Source organism: Bos grunniens, chromosome 1, assembly GCF_055505025.1.
Source record: "Bos grunniens cultivar Pamir isolate PY7600 chromosome 1, Bosgru_T2T1.0, whole genome shotgun sequence".
NCBI classification, from domain to species: Eukaryota; Metazoa; Chordata; class Mammalia; order Artiodactyla; family Bovidae; genus Bos; species Bos grunniens.
The window spans coordinates 9511529-9530601 of record NC_141165.1 but is presented as its reverse complement, the minus strand read 5'-3'; the positions used below and the strand labels follow the sequence as shown (position 1 = coordinate 9530601).

The 19073-nt window shown below is 40.1% G+C and overlaps 1 long non-coding RNA gene across 3 annotated transcripts in view; it reads right to left on the bottom strand.

The window, feature by feature from the left end:
• LOC147378939 (uncharacterized) overlaps positions 1 to 19073 on the bottom strand; it is a 309440-nt gene that overhangs the window by 114882 nt on the left and 175485 nt on the right. For all 3 annotated transcript variants that reach the window (XR_015169806.1, XR_015169867.1, XR_015169852.1), the window contains one exon: positions 2190 to 2428. This is a non-coding gene — a long non-coding RNA (uncharacterized LOC147378939). The remainder of the gene's footprint in view (positions 1 to 2189; positions 2429 to 19073) is intronic.

The window sequence follows — 19073 nt, the reverse complement described above, 5'->3', positions numbered from 1 at the left end:
AGCCAGAGTAATTTTATTTTTCCTGACTTCTATTAAAAAGATCAATACATATGATTCCAAAGAGTCTCGGCTCATGAAAAGATGGAGCAGGCCTGTAATCACATATGAAAGTATTGGTTGTCATTAGCAGAAAGATTGATCTGAAAAGACAGCAGACCCAGAGTGAAAGGACTTAAAATTTTCCACTGGGCAGCCCAACAACTTTCACCTTCCAGATAATTGAATACAGATAACAGATTACCATATTAGAGGAAAGAATTGGATTGGAGATATTCAGTAGATACCCGCTTTAGCAAAGCAATACCAAATTTCTCAATAATGATTTTTGTTTGATGCAAAAACATTAATGCAGACTGACAGTACAAAGGCACGGTCCAATGTGCATTGAAGACAAAGTTGTTAGATCAGATTTTTATACAGTTACCTGTGGCATCAGAGGTTCTAACAAATGTATGTGTTCAGTTGACTGTAAAAAACCGAGTTAAGGAACATATTCAGGCAAATGTCATGGCTTTATTCCATGAACAGAGCTTCTTTCAGCTTTCTTCAGTGAGTTATTGATATAACCCTGAGTGGTAATTGTATAAAACTCTCAAGAACTGAACTCATGGGCAGGCATGCAAACGGTTTTCTTCACTGCATAACTCTCCTTTCCAGAAACCCACTAACAGTGCAGTAAAAAATGTTAGCTATAAAACAAGCTGGAATTTTTATAGGACCTTGGAAGGGCACGGTGAATTTGGAAATTCAGAGTTGTAGTCCAAGAACACTAAACTGAAGGTCAAGGTTTTCCATATCTTCATCCTTGTCCTACAAATATACCATATTGACAACCTGAAGATGTTGCTCCCAAGCTCCAGAATTTATGCATAAAATGAGAGGCTGAGACCATGAATAAGAGAGATGCTATTAACCAAACTTTGGCCTGTATGTTTTTTAAGACATCTGAATATTTCATCACCTTTCAATCCCTTTACTTACTTAGCGGCCAGCAAATACCTGGACATCTCATAGGAATCAAATCTGTTCATAGTTATTAACCACTGATCATTTTCTTAATGACCTAAAAGCTCATCTTGGAGAAAGATACCAACTTCCATACCCTATAACAACCATCTTGACAGTGTAAGTGAGCATTGCATTGGTGTTAAAAACCATTGTTTGTCATTGACCTCAATAGAGTTTGAGAGACATTTTATGTTAAGTGTGTTCCTCTACGACTCTTCTATGAATTCCTAAATTTTTTCATTATCTAAATTTTACACAGAATCACATTGTCCTGGCCTTCACTAGACACCTCAGTGCATACAAAGCAAAACTGTTTTCCTCCATGTCTAAATTAAACAAAACATAAACACTTGTTTTTATAAAAATTCCAGAAAATGTTCACGCTTTTGGAATTTCCTGTAATAATAGTATCAGGAGTAAATTCCTTTAAATACAGAGGACAGGAATAAGACCAGCCAGGAATTATTTTTAGTTTTTCAAGCTTAGTAAATTCTTTTCCATTCTCAACTGAAAGAATTTTTCTTCTTGCAACTAAGAAAACATCTCCGTTTTACTAATGAAGTCAGTATTTTTTTTAAAAAAGGGGGAAATATTATTTTTCCCATTTGTGCCTCATACAGGAATCTGTGTAAATACACATGTACATGTTTATATTCCATGCTTGTAGTGAGCCCACATTTTTTAACCAATTCTCTTTTCAAGAAAACTAAATTAAGGATCACTCAAGGGTACTCTTACTTTAAAAGTGGAGCATGTTGGTACCCCAAGACTAGAGTGGGCTATGGAAACTTCCTGTCTTTGTCCTGTTGAAGGGGTGACTGTTGAAGAGTCTGACAGTGACTCTTGGGTCATACAACACCACAACAGACAGAATGCCCATGACCTAGCTATAAATGCATGAATGCTCAGTGATAGGGCTCCTTCCCTGCCCTTCCTTGTCCTGCTGATGCCTTGATGAGAGATCGAGGATATCATGACCTGGGTTGACACACTCTCAAAGGAGTTGTCAGTACAGCATGTATGATGCCCCAGTGCACACACTGGGCTCTGATTTGTACTGGGCTGTGCTAATTACAGTGTGTGAGAGTTGCTATCTCATTCCTGTTCTCTGTGTACATTGTGATAAACAAAAAGTTGCTGAAGCATGAAACAAGAAGTAAATAGGACCTCAAGCACCTTACCGTTACAAACAGCACGGAAATTATTTTCTTGTTGTACATATGCTCAGTCGTGCCCAACACTTTGCAACCCCGTGGACTGTAAACCACTGGCTCCTCTGTCCGTGGAATTCTCCAGGCAAGAATGTTTGAGTGGGCTGCCGTTTCTTACTCCAGGGGATCTTCCCAAGCCAGGGATCAGACTGAACCCACATCTCTTGTGTCTCCTGCATTGTCAGGCAGATTCTTTACCACTGTGCCACCTGGGAATGAAAATTATGGCATATCATTCTAAAAAAAGAAGACAAAATGAGAGGGAAAAAACTAGAATATAACTGTACTAATCAGGGCTCTCCAGAGACACAGAACCAATCAGAGAGACAGAGACAAAAATCTATTCATTAATTATAAGAAATTGGCTCATGTAGTTATGGGGGGAACAAGTCCAGGATTTTCAGGGGGATCTCAGAAGGCTGGAGAGCCAGTGGGATGTATTTCCAGTCCAAGTGCAAAGCCAGAGAACCAGGAGAGCTGATGGTGGTTCTACTCTCGAGGCCAGCAGACCCGAGACCCAGTAGCACCAAGGTTTCAGCTCAAGTGCAAAGGCAGGGAAAAGCCAATGTCCCAGCTAAAATGCCACCAGGCCAGAGGAATTCCCTCCTAACTCAACATTTTTATTCATTCAAGCCTTCAACTGATTGGACTTATTCCACTCACATGCGGGAGGGTAATCTGCTTTACTTGGTCCACTGATTTAAATGTTAATCTCATACAAAAACACCATCCCCAAACACCCAGAATAATGTTGGACCCAATATCTGAGCACTCTATGACCCAGTCAAATTGACATATAAAATTAATCATCACGATAACCTTGTCAAATGCTAGTCAAATACACTTTGCTTTTTGTTTGTTTATCTTAATACAAGTGGTAACTTCTGTTCATTCCTTTTTTGCAATGATTCTTTTTGTCCATTTGGTTTAAATATTTCTCTACACTTCAACAAGCAGGCAATAGTTAGGCAGTAAAATTGCACTGAAAATTCATTTCCCCCAGCTAAAGCAAACTCAAGGAACATCTATTTAATAAAATGGAGAATCAATAAAATTATAATTTTAAGTCAGAGCCAATGCCAAGTTGTCTTGTAAAGAAGTTTTATAGGAATTCATGTTCTTTGTTTCTGTTAGGAAAAATCATATTAAAATAGAATTAATTTAATAATCATCAAACTGGTTGGTTCAGTGATGATAAGTTTGACTAAGAAACATGCATCCAGCTTCTATTCCTTTGAAACTACCTTTTCCAATTCTTTTAGGACCTTGCTACTCAAAGAGGATGTTGCAGAGAAGCAGCGCCTGCATCACTTGGGAGTTTGGCTAAAATTCAGATTCCAGGCCCCAAATCAGGCCTATTCGATTAGAATATCTGGGGATGGGCCCTAGCTATTTGCATTTTAAGAATCTCTCTGGGTAATTCTTAAGCACAATAGCATTTGAGAGTCCCCATGTTAGATAATGTTTTATCCAGCTGGCAAAAATCACACATGCCACAGATTAAATCTCAACCAGAGAAACTTAATTCTATCATCCAGTTGAAGCTTAAGTTACCAACCAAGCTGGCACGCACTCTAACGCATTCGACAATGGAGAATTTTCTGATTAACTGATTCGCTCATTCCATCTAAATTTTGGAAGATTACATTCATTTTGATAAACTTAGTGGTACTGGAGAACATCAAGATAATACAGTATTAAAATGTAATAGTAAATTTTAAATGTAACTACTAAGTGAAAGTTAATATTAAAATATTAAATGTGCTTTGCATATCACTCTACCATTTGGCATAAACAGGCAGCCCTCAGAATACATTTCAAATTGTCATCATTTCTCTAATTAGCCATATTTTCAAGTAAAAGTTGAAAGGCACCAGTCAACACACGTGATCGAGGTCTTGGCTATGAACATGAGTACTGAAAAGCACTGGTCTAGAGTAGTTGGCTTATTTATTGTGGAGTATCTTTTAATCTTGCCATCCAAGTTGTGTCTTAGAAAATGATACTAGTTCATTTACAGCCTTTAATCAGTCCAAATCCCCTCTTTGCAACAAGCATATGAAAAGACAAATTTTGAAATAGTGGAGTTTCCCTTCTCTTCCCCTAGCCTGAGTTCCCAGTGTCTCCTTTGTGCCCACATACACAGCATTAATTCCCCATTAAGACATTCATTGCTTGCATCTTGGCCTTTGCTGCTCCGGATGCCCTTCTCTTATGGTAATCTCTCCCCAAGTGCATCTGCACTAACCAAGCCCTGCTCTTCTCAACTTTCCTTCCCTCTTTCCAAATAAAAATGTTCTATACCATTTCCCTCTCTTAAGAGACCCGATATGAACTATTTGTCTGTTCAAAATCTGTCTGGTACCATTCCCTTGGGATAATAATAATAAGCAATAATTTGGCATCGTGTCAGATTATGATTCAGTGCAAAGCAACTTGGAGCTACAGAATCAGAGTTCAAGACCTAGCTGTGGTTTTGTAAATTTGGGGGAGGTTTTGCCCTCAAAGAACTCATAATTCAATAAAATAAATAAGACAGTTAAACAAAAATACAGTTGACTGGAAAATGTCTTTTGGAAAATGCCTCCAAAAGACACAGCAAGCTGAGGGAATCAAGAACAGAAGAGCTCATATCTGGTTGGACACGAACTTCAGAAAGTTTCTCAGAGGAAGCCACCCTGGTTCACAGTAAACTCAACCCTTTCAGGGGTCACACTTGAAACAAAATAGATTTACCCCAAATTGCTCCATCAAGAAATAAGAACAGGGTCCATGCAAACTCATGTTATGTTGGTTTTTCTCTTGGCTCTGAGCAGAATGACGCTCCTCATGCGACCCAGCTGGAGTCATTCTGACACCAGGAGCCATAGACAATGGCTGTCATCGTGGTCCATTGAAACTAGTCATGTAACATCCATCACAAGCTATGTATGAAGATGTGAATGGATGGGGACAAGTGTGTGTGCAGGATCATATATGATTCTTGCCTCAAGCTAACTGGATAGCTTTCCTGTTTATCACTAAATAAGGGCATGTTGAACACTTTTGTGGGCCAAGCCCCATAATGAGAATATGGCTACAAACGATGAAGAAGCAATTTCTGTTCTTCAAGCGCTTAGAGTCGAAACAACCAAACAGACATTTACAAATAATGATTAGTGTAGACTAAAACGCTGCTGCAAGTTTAGGACTTAAAGCCTACATAGCTTCCAGGCAGTGATTTCTCTTCTATGCTACAGCTCCAGGATCTGCTGCTTCAGTGAAGAGGATTATGACCCCAATCCTCATACTCAGTGGTGTTGCCAATGCCTATCTTGGTTCCATGAAGACAGCCCTGTCTCATCAGCACGGAGTCCTCATTTACTCCCTGGAAACACTCTATTAATCCATGGTTCTTAGCCTACAAGGACCACCCGGGGGGCTAACAGGCAGATATCTGGCTTCATCCAGAAATTCTGATTCAGACTACAACTGGGATAGTCTACATTGCATTTGGAAAAACCCATCTGAGTGGTTCTAAAGCAGAGAGTTGTGTGAATTGCCCTAGAAGCCCTGTAACCTAGACGTGGACAAACTAAAAACCCCGATTTTCCTTATCCAGACAAATTGAGAACATAATTTAATTGACATGCTACATCCACTTCAGAATGTCTCAAAAATATGCACAAATATCTGCATACCTTCTTTTGCCTTCAAAAGACACTAAGAGGTAAACTATTCTAAAAATAGAAGAAAGTTCACCATCCTGAGACTTGAACTCTTTGTGAGGAGTTGTTTTAGTATAAAACTTCAATACATGCTCCAGGTTAATGAGGAAGACTGTTTATTTATCATTCAGTTTTTAAAAATATGTATCAGTAAATCTCTCTTTTAGGCAGCTTGAGTAAATGCCTAAAGGTAAGAAATATGCCAAACCCAAAACTAAATACTGCCAACAATTCATGATAGAAATAAAATCAACTTCAAAATTGGAGATAAGCCACAGATAAAAGAGAGGTTTTATACTATGACCTTCAAATCAATTCTTTGGTTTTCTTTCTTTCTGTTAAATGACAGACAACTGGAAAAAAATAACTGTTTTTCACTAAATCTAATTTTTCTCTTTCACATAATATTGATTTAAAGGCAATGTTATCAATAGTCATAAGTAAAAGAATAGGAACTTAGAAAACCATAATTCTGTTGAAACCAAGGTACCCAGTTTATGAGTCAAGATCAGCAAATTAGTTTAGAAAAATACATCAAGGTTGGGGTAAGCCCAGAATGATGTGAAATGAGAAGGGCAGACGGTAAGAGCAGAAATAGTAAAGATGGATTCTTCAAAATCCCATTGAGTATTTTTTTACTTCAGAAAAGGGTAACTTTATATAAAAACTTTGCAAATAAATGAGTGATTAAAAAAAAAAAAAAAGCTCAACAGCATGGCAGTCATTGAAAGACTTGAAAATGAATGAATGAAAATAAAAACCTGAATCTTTCCTTCACTCAGCTAACTGTTGTGCAAATGCCCTGGAGTCTAATACAGTAAGCTATGTTAGAAATACACTGGGACGACCCAGAGGGATGGTATGGGGAGGGAGGAGGGAGGAGGGTTCAGGATGGGAAACACATGTATACCTGTGATGGATTCATTTTGATATTTGGCAAAAATAATACTATTATGTAAAGTTTAAAAATAAAAAAAAATTAAAAAAAAAAAAACAAAAAGAAATACAGGTTGAATAAAATATTTTTTAAATGGAGTGACGAATGAATAGTCTTTTTTGTTAACCTGAAGCATGTACTGTATTTACATCCATGTCTCTAAGGCACTCACCACTTAGCCAACAAAATCACAGACATCTATCTCTACAACTAAGCATAATACAGAAAGATGTGTGTTACATCAGTCATATGAAACAGTGATTCAGGAACAGTGAAGAGAGCATGATAAATTTTCCTGTGGGCTTAAATAGGGATGGTCTCACAGGAGAGGTGAGTGCTTTGTAGACTCTGGGTCTAAAAAGTCTCTGAGTGAAGGTCCTCACTAGCTTGGGACCATCCTTATTTAATCTGTGCAGAGTTTCCCCTTGGGTCCTCTGCGTTCCTTTCATCACACACTCCACATACAGATGTTCAGCCACCATCTATATGCATATGACTCCCAAAACTCTATCTTGAGATAAACACCTGAGTTTCAGACTCACACCCAAATTGCCTTCTGAATAACCTAGGCTCCTCAAATTCATTATATCTAAATCTATTAACATTCCTCCCTTCTCCGCCCCCAATCTAAACCTCCTCATCTTCTCCTATTTACCTTCTCATTGAAAGATACAGCCATTCATAGCCTGAGACAGAAATTTTCCATAATCCCAGACTCTCCCCCTCCCTACACCCAGTCACTAAGCCCTGCCTCTTCCATTTAAAAGCCTCACCCCCTTCTCATCCTTCCACAACTACAGTCTTAGTTGATACTCTTAACATGTTTTACCTCCTTCAAGTTGATCCTCCACTGCCAGAGAGATGAACTGTAGCTGATAGTGATTTTACTTCTCTGATTAATATCTTCTGACAATGCCTTGGCACATTAAGATAAATCCCACATTCCTCTTGAACTGGGATCTCTTACCCTACCACCCTTTTTCCCACTGCCTCCAACAGGTTTTCAGAGCTCTGCCCATGTGGCATTTCCTCCTGTGGCTTGACCTGGCTGTTTTCTCCTACACGTGGACATCACCAGATGGTCAATACTGAAATCAGATTGATTATATTCTTTGCATGGAGAAGCTCTATACAGTCAGCAAAAACAAGACTGGGAACTGACTGTGGCTCAGATCATGAACTCCTTATTGCCAAATTCAGACTTAAACTGAAGAAAGTAGGGAAAACCACTAGATCATTCAGATATGATCTAAATCAAATCCCTTATGATTATACAGTGGAAGTGAGAAATAGATTCAAGGGATTAGATTTAAGAGATTAGATAGAGTGCTTGAAGAACTATGGATTAGAGGTTCATGACATTGTACAGGTGGCAGTGATCGAGACCATCACCAAGACAAAGAAATGCAAAAAGGCAAAATGGTTGTCTGAGAAGGCCTTACAAACAGCTGAGAAAAGAAGAGAAGCTAAATGCAAAGGAGAAAAGGGAAGATATACCCATCTGAATGCAGAGATCCAAAGAATAGCAAAAAGACATAAGAAAGCCTTCCTCAGTGATCAATGCAAAGAAACAGAGGAAAACCATAGAATGGGAAAGACTACATATATTTTCAAAAAAAATTAGAGATACCAAGGGAACATTTCATGCAAAGATGGGCTCAATAAAGGACAGAAATGGTATGGACCTAACAGAAGCAGAAGATATTTAGAAGAGGTGCTAAGAATACACAGGAGAACTATACAAAAAAGATCCTCATGACCCAGATAACCACGATGGTGTGATCACTCATCTAGAGCCAGACATCCTGGAATGTGAAGTCAAGTGGGCCTTAGGAAGCATCACTACGAACAAAGCTAGTTGAGGTGATGGAATTCCACTTGAGCTATTTCAAATCCTGAAAGATGATGCTGTGAAAGTGCTGCACTCAATAGGCCAGCAAATTTGGAAAACTCAGCAGTGGCCACAGGACTGGAAAAGGTCAGTTTTCATTCCAATCCCAAAGAAAGGCAATGCCAAAGAATGCTCAAACTACTGAACAATTGCACTCATCTCACACGCTAGTAAAGTAATGCTCAAAATTCTCCAAGCCAGGCTTCAACAGTACATGAACAGTGAAATTCCAGATGTTCTAGCTGGATTTAGAAAAGGTATAGGAACTAGAGATCAAATTGCCAACATCTGTTGGATCATCAAAGAAGCTAGAGTTCCAGAAAAACTTCTACTTCTGCTTTATTGACTATGCCAAAGCCTTTGACTGTGTGGATCACAATAAACTGTGGGAAATTCTGAAAGAGACGGGAATACCAGACCACCTGAACTGCCTCCTGAGAAATCTCTATGAAGTTCAAGAAACAACAGTTGAACTAGACATGGAACAACAAACTGGTTCCAAATTGGGAAAGGAGTATGTCAAGGCTGTATATTGTCACTCTGCTTTTTTAACTTATATGCAGAGCACATCATGTGAAATGTCAGGCTGGAAGAAGCACAAGCTGGAATCAAGATTGCCAGGAGAAATATCAATAATCTCAGATATGCAGATGACACCACCCTTATGGCAGAAAGCAGAGGAACTGAAGAGTCTCTTGATGAAAGTGAAAGAGGAGAGTGAAAAAGTTGACTTAAACCTCAACATTCAGAAAACTAATATCATGGCATCTGGTCCCATCAGTTCATGGCCAATAGATGGAGAAACAATGGAAATGGTGAAAGACTTTATTTTGGGGGGCTCCAAAATCACTGCAGATGGTGACTGCAGCCATGAAATTAAAAAATGCTTGCTCCTTGGAAGAAAAGCTATGACCAACCTAGACAGCATATTAAAAAGCAGAGACATTACTTTGCCAGCAAAGGTCCATCTAGTCAAGGCTATGGTTTTTCCAGTAGTCATGTATGGATGTGAGAGTTGGACTATAAAGAAAGGTGAGAACCAAAGAATTAATGCTTTTGAACTGTGGTGTTGGAGAAGACTCTTGAGAGTCCCTTGGACTGCAAGGAGATCCAACCAGTCCATCCTAAAATAAATCAGTCCTGAATATGCATTGGAAGGACTGATGTTGAAGCTGAAACTCCAATATTTTGGCCACCTGATGCAAAGAACCGACTCATTTGAAAAGACCCTGAAGCTGGGAAAGATTGATGGTGGGAGGAGAAGAGGATGACAGAGGATGAGATGGTTGGATGGCATCAGTGACTCAATGGACATGAGTTTGAGTAAACTCCAGGAGTTGGTGATGGACAGAGAGGACTGGAGCGCTGCAGTCCATGGGGTCACAGAGTCAGACACAACTGAGCAACTGAACTGAACTGAACTGAGCATCCTTCCCTTTCCTTCAGCTGACCACGTTCTCTGTTTTCTAGCTTCTGCTCAGCCCAGTGTCCATTCCTCTTTCTTTGGGAGGCATTTTTTACCCTCTGGTCCTCAGATCTCTGTGCCTGTCTTTAGTGGAGGGCTTCACACTGTTTGGTATTGGTTAGAATATTTATCTACATCTTCCAAGCTAACAGCAGAAGCTTAAGGGCAAGTCTTTGTTCTGTTCATCTTTATATCCCTCATGCCAAGCACAAAGCTCATCACATAAGAAGATTACAATAGCTTGTGGATTTTTTCTGTTAGCTAAAACCTTTCTCGAGCTTCACAATTGTTGCCATTCAAGAACAAATAGTTGAAAATCTCAGAAGACACATGCTGCTAAGTCGCTTCAGTCGTGTCTGACTCTGTGAGACCCCAGAGACGGCAGCCCACCAGGCTCCCCCATCCCTGGGATTCTCCAGGCAAGAACACTGGAGTGGGTTGCCATTTCCTTCTCCAATGCAGGAAAGTGAAAAGTCAAAGTGAAGTCGCCCAGTCGTGTCCGACCCTCAGCGACCCCATGGACTGCAGCCTTCCAGGCTCCTCCACCCATGGGATTTTCCAGGCAAAAGTACTGGAGTGGGGTGCCATTGCCTTCTCCAGAAGACACATGACTAGTCAATAAAATTTACTCCTCCAAAATGAGCCGCCAACAATAAAAACTACATCCTCAAGTTTTATAATTATCACAACTGATTGGATATTAAAATTATGCATCAACCAGTAGCTTTCTTCTACATTGTGCCAAATAACTGATTTGATAGTATTGTTTAAAGCATTCTATTATCCAATACTTTCAAGGCAGCTGAGTTAGAGGAGCAACTGCTTGAGTTTCATGTAGGTTCAACCTTTGTGAAGTGTTGACTTATTTCACTCAGTTACTATAACTCATTCTCTTAAGCACATTGTTGAACATCTACTTTAGGATAGGCACAGATTCCATACCAATGGTTCTTCACGTGTATCCCATGGACCATCTTCATCTCACCTGAGGATCTTTGTAAAATGCAGATCCTTGCATTCCATCCTAGAAGTCCTAAACAAAAATCTCTAGAAGCAAGGCCTGGGTATCTGCATCTGTAAAAAGCCTCTTATCAGTATTTATTCAAACTAAAGTTTGAGAGTCATTGGTCTACACTTTGGACAGTCCCACAGAAAGTAGCAGAAAAAGACGAGGGAGTGAAGGGATGAGAGAGTGAGGGAGGCCCATGGGGAAGAAAGGGAAATATATTATTTAGGTATAGGATCAGCTGCTACAGTAAGGAGACCCAAGACAATCAGAGTTTATTTCTGTTTCACACGATGGTCTGGGAATAGGCAATCCAGAGCTCACGTGGTGGCATCAAGGTGTCAGGGACCCAGGATTCTGCTACCCTGTTGCCTTGTCATTCTGTGAGCCTTTCCTTCATCCGCATGGTCTACGGTGATCCACTACGTCATCCTCATCCCACCAAGGTGACTGAGGGTGCTCCCCCTAAAGGCGCAAGCCAGAAGGCACATTCATAACACCTGCTTATAGTCCAAGACTTATGCATGCAGCTTCACCCAACCACAGAAGAGACTGAGAAGTGCAGTGGGTTTAGAAGAGACCTGTGTACCCCACTTAAAAATGTTCTATAAAAATTGAGAAAGGGGAAATAGATAATGAGGTCAACTCACAGTTTCTGCCATCTTGGAGAAAGATGAAGAAGAGACAGGGAAGAGCTAGGAGAGGAGGTCGAAGGGAATGGAAAGCTATAAAACCAACTGTCAGTTTTCTAAAACATTCTCCATCCTTCAAACCACAGCCAGATACATGTACTTACAGTCTGGCGTTCCTGATTTTCTGAGCTTCTTGAATCAAGGTTGTCGTATTCACTTTCACTCACGCCCTCTAGCCTTGGTTTTGGACATTGATTTTGATTGGATAATGATCTGCTGCCAATTTTTCCAATATTCTTGGCATAATGGGCAACAGGCACAAGTAGCTTATCCAAGTTCTCTGCTTTATATTAAAAGTCATGGGCTTGAGGATGAATTTTAAGTAGCACTGTGACCTTGTTTGTGGTTAAAGATAGCACTGTTCAATAATCCAGGCATGGTACTCTTTCTCTATGAATAGTGCCCCTCAAATTGGGCAGAGCTGTGACTCTGCGCTTGGTGAACTGAATTTCCGGGTGAATAATCATCTCAACTTTGACATGGAATCTTCTCTTTGGTTTGTCGTCTGGCTGATGGAGGAACTGTAAGCACGAAGGGACAGGCAGTTTGGGGGTTATTTCTACACTCGGGGCATGTTTCTTGCAGAGTAAGAATTGCCATGGCCTTGTGCCCAGAATACTGACCTGTGAAGAACAACCCCACCATCCTTTCATGAGCCTAAGATGAACCACATGACATCTATTCCACAGATCAGACCTCAGGTCAGGTCTTAACTGCTTTTGGATAATGGCCATTTATATGATTTATGGAGCAAAGACTAGGCACAATGCAAGCCTCAGGATATGTTAGAAAGTTAGAGGGTATTTCTAAGCATGAAAATATGCAACATTTCAGGGGTAGTGTCATAAAAAGAAGCATCAGACCAATAGATCACTGTCTCCATGCAACTGTAATCTCTAAAAATAACTTTAGTTCTCATTTCTGAGAATGAGAGAGAAACTCTAGAAGTTCCACTCACGTTTTTTAGGAGGCCATATGTAACCTAACTTTTCCAAAACTGAACTTGAATATAATCTAATTAGAATTACATTCCGCCAGGACATTTCAGTATAGATTCAGATCCACAAAGCAAAGGAAAAGATAATGTGGTTTTATTCCAAAGCGCAGCCTTAAACACATGGCAGCACTCATCATTCTCAAAATCCCCAGTTGCTTCGTTTGCTCCCAAGAGTCAAGTGGCTTCTATAAGAAAATTACATGTGGTCAGAAAATTACAGGAGGCCTGCTTCTTAGGAAGTAATGATCCATTCATTTGATAATTTGCTAAATGCTTACTCTTTCCACTCGTCATTTTTTCCTTCTTGGTTAGCACGTCATGCACATTGTAATGGGAGATAAAGAAATGGAAACACTCCTAGAAAAACAGGCAAAAATAAAAACCAAAAAAAAAAAAAAATAAGATATACAAAATGTCTTTAAAAATAAACTTCTTATTTTTAAAAATGCTTTTTCGGAAAAGCACTAGGGGAGAAGCCTAAATGTACTAGGACAGCCCACAGACAGTGATTTTCAGATGGGGATGCCGTATGCCCTCATCACTGGAAGTGATACCACGGAAAAAGGACACTGGGGAAAAAGGACACTCTGAGCACAGTTTCAAGTTGGCATCCGATTGTGGACAACTCCACCCTGTCTCCAGAGACTTCTGTAGGATTCCAACCCTGGTCTTGGAAATGTGTGTCTATAAGACACACTGATGTGCAGGCTATTGTTTTAGAGGTGAATCCTTGCATTTAGTTTTCCCGAGGTTGACATTCTTGTGGGTTAGCTATCCTTGCCAATTTTTCCTTTCTCGCTGGCCATGTTTCCACTTTCACCAGAATCTGGGGCTGTGGCAGTGGAAAGCGAAGAGCAGCCCGGCGTTACCCTTGCTGCTCTGCCTGCTGCTACGTGGCAAGGAGAAGGCTGGAACTGAAAGCCAAAAAGACTTTCCACTATGAAACACAAGATAAGCCCAGGGATGTCCTCTTGTGCCTGCGGAATGTAGCCAGTTCTCCTGTGTCCACAGAGCAGCCATGCCAGGTGAACTCAAGTGGGGAAAACCGGGCCGGCTCGTAGAGGGCTTGATGTATTACAATAGCCAGGATTTTCAATATGTCAGCTCTTTTTGGTGTGATTTAATACAGCTTACTTGAAAGGAAAAATAGAAAATCTATATGAACAGTTTCCAGCTGTCGACTCTAATTTCCCATGACGGCCCATGACAAGGAACTCGCAGCACGACTGGATCAGAAAGGGGCTCATTGGAATTTGTGCTCCCTCTTTCTCTTTCTTTGCACTCTTTCTCAACATTCCTCAGAAACGTATCCAATTTTCAGGCCAAGCAGGATGGGAAAAACGACCATTTACACTGCATGGTGTCTAAAAGTATTCTACACTAATTTCAACATTCTAGGAAAGTAAGTAACTGTAGGTTATTCCAATATTAATAGAAGAAAAGGAGTATTTCTTCAAAGATAACCTATCTGCTCATACTCTATGTATTTCTCATCTTAGATGAAAAGTTTCCATTCTTCTCCTGAAACCGATTCCTTATAAAGCTGGAAAGTCAGCTGACATTGTGTCTTAATAAACTTCTCTTTTGAGTTCCTAGAGAAGAGAGTGGCTGCTACTGCTGCTGCTGCTAAGTCGCTTCAGTCGTGTCCAACTCTGTGTGACCCCACAGACGGCAGCCCACCAGGCTCCTCCATCCCTGGAATTCTCCAGGCAAGAACACTGGAGTGGGTTGCCATTTCCTTCTCCAATGCAGGAAAGTGAAAAGTGAAAGTGAAGTCGCTCAGTCATGTCCAACTCTTCGCGACCGCATGGACTGCATCCTACCAGGCTTCTCCATCCATGGGATTTTCCAGGCAAGAGTACTGGAGTGGGGTGCCATCGCCTTCTCAGAAGAGAGTGGAGCACAGAGAAATACTCATTCTCTAGGCTGTAAGATCAGAAAAGGAAGGCCATGGTCTATACTTCACTGCTGAGTACCTAGCTCATTACCTAGCACATAATAGTTTAGTAAATTTTTGCTGTATGTTAATTGACTCTTTCCAATGGCTAAGTCAGTTTTTCTGCCACTCCCCACTGTGGTGTTGGAGAAGACTCTTGAGAGTCCCTTGGACTGCAAGGAGATCAAACCAGTCAATCCCAAAGGAAATCAGTCTGAATATTCACTGGAAGGATTAATGTTAAAGCTGAAGCTCCAATACTTCAGCCACCTAATATGAAGAGCCAGCTCATTAGGAAAGACCCTGATGCTGGGAAAGATTGAAGGCAGTAGGAGAAGGGGATAACAGAAGATGAGATGGTTGGATGGCATCACCGTCTAAATGGACATGATTTGGGGCAAACTCCAGGAGATAGTGGAGGACAGGGAAGCCTGGCATGCTGTAGTCCATGGGGTCGCAAAGAGTCAGACACGACTTAGCAGCTGAACATCAACAACAAAGCAGAGACTCTTTTACCTCAGGCATCAGGGGGAGCTAAAAAGGAAACAAGTTATTCCCTTCAAAGGATTTGAGAAGAGAATCACACAGCAATCACAGAGGTAGAACCACTACATGAACAGCACGCAGGAAATGCATTGCTGAATATGAGCAGGGAATAAAAACTTGAAAGGGTAAGATAGTAGAGTGCTTTCAGCCATTACTCCCAATTAAATAGCTGAACTGCAATGGTTTGAGCTAACCTAAAATCAATAACAATTGGCACATGATCTAGATTCTGAAAATCAGAGGTGAGATGCTATACATCTCATTTTCTCTCTCTCTCCAACCCCAAGTCCCACTGACAGGAAAATGAACCCCATGTGCTTTCCTCCAGCACCTGAACCACTCTGAATGGTCCTCAAATTTATGCTTGATGTCTCTCCTTCTAAATTAAATAACTCTCCTTCTCCAGTTCCATAAATGCCTCTTTCCTTTTGGATGTTTCATGAAGATCTTACAACCATAATAAGCAAATCCTATATTCATTCATGTTTTTTTTTTTAATTTAGGTTAAATCTTAATCATTTGTAACTTGTGAAACAGTCTGTAATTTGTGTTCTGAATCAATAACTAGCCAGCTGCATTATTTGAGCTCTTCCTGTTAAATTTCATAGTGTTGAAGCCCCCAAAACAGGTCTACAAATGGACTCATTCTTTTATCTTGCATTCATTTTCCCTAAATCATCCTACTACCAGCCAGAACACAACCTTCCTGCTTTCAAAAGTTTTTAATTTTGACCTCATCTTTCCTCATCCTTGGGGGTGGAGGCTGAGGGCAGGAGGAGCCGTCTATGTCCTCTACAATCTACAAGCTCAAAAAGGCTAGATGAGGAAGCAGCCAGTGTAGGCTGAACCTTCCCTGCAGAAGGCCCTCAGGAAGGCTCAGAGCTGAGGGAGGGCAAAGGTGTACGCCTGGGCCAGCCCTCGAATTCCACACACACCTGCACCCACCCTTTAAGGCACAAGGACTCGCCCATTCCTACTTTCAACTCCGAAATAGTAATTAAGCATCTGCAAGTGCCAATCACTGCTTCGCGTCGGATGATGGAGATAAAGCAGTAAACCTGCCCTTATGGGGCTTGCATTCTAGAGGGGTCTGTTTCTTGGCTGTGAGAAAAAGGAATCTGAAAAACAGAGCTTTCTGTTGGGGTACTGTATATTTTTCAACCTTTCTACAAGTTCTTAATTGCCAATCTAATTTCTAAGCCAAATTTCATTCCTTCTATTCAAAATGGCATGGCCGGTCTGACCACCAAATACCAAGAGGCTTTCTTGACTATTCCAGCACGTTGTTGGCCAAAGAAAGCAAGCTGCTCCAAAATGACATGGCAAAACATGTAGGGTGATTTTAATCAATTCTTTCGGCCAATTTTAAAGGTATTTATCACGAAGTAGCACAACCTCGCTAAAATATGTCTTTAAACACAAAGAGTGCTTTGTTTCTAAACCTTCCAGAAATAAAGGGAGCACCCAGACACTGCCTGTTTTGTAAGTTAAAGTGAAAAAATACAACACGGAAACTCATAGTTGATATCTCCTCAGAAGAGAAATTCATCAGCAAGGTAATAATTCCCAGTAGTTATACAAAGAAACCACAGTCTTCAGAAAAACCACATGACAGACGATGGAATACTGGGAGCAGCCCACATAATTACTCATGATAGATAACTGTATTAAAAATTAAATATAAATTATTGTGGGCATTATAGTTTTGGCACCAGATGAAAAAAATGCTTTATGTTACTTAAAAGTTTCAATAACTGCCCTAAATTTGGCTCCATTGAAAGTAAGTCTATCCTGAGTAAATATAAAGCATTTATTATTTGAAGTATTGCTTTCAATACAATTGTAAATTTAAAAGGATCTCTTGAATTTGCTAAAAGTTTCTATACGGCATTGATCTTTTAGAAAAGTAGTAAAAATGGATACAAAGAACTGAATTTTAAATGGGGCCTTAAGGAAGATTAAGTTAGTATATGAAAATCTCTCACTGAATCACAATAAAACACAAAAATCAATTCCAGATGATTTTTAATCTAAATATAAGAGGGGGGAAAATAAATCTTCTTAAAAATATAAGAGAACATCTTCATGACCTTGAAGTAGGCAAAGAATCCTTAAATAGCACACAAAAGAACTAACCTCAAAAGGAAAAAAAAGAGATGAATTAGATCATATTAAAATTAAGAATTTCTATTCATCACTTTTAAGAGAGTGAAAGGGCAACCCACAGAGGGGAAAGAGGCTTGCAATAAAAACTCCAACCATAACAGAGATCCAGAATAAATAAAGAATTCCTACAACTCAATAAGAAAAAAGAAGACAACCCAACAGAAAAATGAGCAAAAGACTTTAACACAGACTTCACATTAAAAGATATCCAAATGACCAATACGCTTATGGAAAGGAGCTCAACTTCATTAGCCACTAGGAGAAGGTGAATTAGAACTACAAGGAGATAACCTTCGTTTTCACACTGTATGGCTAAAATTTAAAAGAAGGAAGCTAACACCAAGTGCAGCAACTGGCACTCTCACATGCTGTTGGGAGAAGGGTCAGTTGGTACAAATACTTTGTAAAATTCTTTGGCACTATCAGCTAAGCAAAGATTTTCCAAGTGTGGTCCCTGGACCTGGAGCTTTTCAGAAGTACAAATTCTCTGGTCTCACCCCAGACCTACTGACTCAGAAACCTCAGGTGAGTCCCAGGGATCTGTGGTTGAACAAGCCCTCCTGGTGATCTGATTCATGTGAAATTTTGAGAACCACTGTGCTAAAGCTGAATATATGCATACCTTGTAACCCAGAAATTGTACTCTTAGAGGTAACAGAAATGTGTACAAATATTCCTCAGAAAACATGTCAAGAATGTCCACATAGCACCACCTATAATAAACCCAAACTACAAACTAGCTAAAAGCCCATCACTGGCACAATGGATAAGTAATCTGTGATTTCATCACTTCATAGAAATACATACATAAATGAGGGTGAGCAGTCTACAGTTTCATGCAACAATTCAGATGAATAAAAGAAACCAACCTGAGGCAAAGCATCCTATATGATTCCATTTATATAAGCTATAAAAACAGGCAAAACCAAAACTGCAAAGAAATGCTTATACTTTGGAGAGAGCAGTGGGTAGAGACTAGACAGGGGCTGGAGGAAGGTTTCTGGAAGCAGTTAAGCTTCTGTTTCTTGATCAAGGGTTGGTTACATTAATGTTCAATTTGTGAAAATTTACTCATGTTGTAATATTCATTATAGACTTGCAATATGGATATTCCTGTGTCTGTGCAAAAAGGTTATTTTCAGTTCAGTCCCTCAGTCGTGTCTGACTCTTTGCCACCCCATGGACTGCAGCATGCCAGGCTTCCTTGTCCATCACCAACTCCTGGAGCTTACTCAAACTCATGTCCATTGAGTCGATGATGCCATCCAACCATCTCATCCTCTGTCGTCCCCTTCTCTCCCTGCCTTCAATCTTGCCCAGCATCTGGGTCTTTTCCAATGTAAAAAGGGTTATTTTAGTCTAATTAAAATGTTACTTTCAAGTTGCATAGGTGAGAATTAGTTCAGGTAGAGTATTTTCGTTGGAAAAAGCTTTGTTGTTGTTGTTGTTCAGAAGCACAGTTGTGCCCGACTCTTTGTGATCTCATGGACGCAGCACTACAGGCTTCCCTG